The 348-nt window shown below is 36.2% G+C and overlaps 1 long non-coding RNA gene across 1 annotated transcript in view; it reads left to right on the top strand.

Annotated features, from left to right (window-relative positions):
* Positions 1-348, top strand: part of LOC113342139 — an 870-nt gene extending 522 nt beyond the window's left edge. Inside the window, exons 3-4 of the long non-coding RNA XR_003356425.1 lie at positions 13-62; positions 292-348. This is a non-coding gene — a long non-coding RNA (uncharacterized LOC113342139). The remainder of the gene's footprint in view (positions 1-12; positions 63-291) is intronic.

The raw sequence follows: 348 nt of genomic DNA, 5'->3' as shown, positions 1-348 counted from the left end.
CTTCAGAAGAAGGTTGTCTTTGTTACTGTTATTACAGATCTCAACACCTTCCATCGCACATGGTGACTTCCTTATTATTATTAGTGTGAATTAGTACATATGTTGCTTTCACGTTATCAGATCAATCATTCAAACTTTCCTTTCAAATGAGTGAATCATTTTATCAGAAGAATATTTTAGACCATGCCTTTGATGTACAAAAATGGAATCAGTTTATTCATAATACGAACGAACCATAGTTTGCTTGAGGATGATCTGTGAGCTTATACAATCATTCTTTTTTTGTTTCAGGTTCAACACTGGTGTCAACCAATGCTACTGCCCTTCGGACGAGGTTTCCAAGAGGGC

Source organism: Papaver somniferum, unplaced genomic scaffold (assembly GCF_003573695.1).
Source record: "Papaver somniferum cultivar HN1 unplaced genomic scaffold, ASM357369v1 unplaced-scaffold_34149, whole genome shotgun sequence".
Classification (NCBI taxonomy): domain Eukaryota; kingdom Viridiplantae; phylum Streptophyta; class Magnoliopsida; order Ranunculales; family Papaveraceae; genus Papaver; species Papaver somniferum.
Note: the sequence above shows the minus strand (reverse complement) of the source record. Positions and strands in the feature narration are given on the sequence as shown.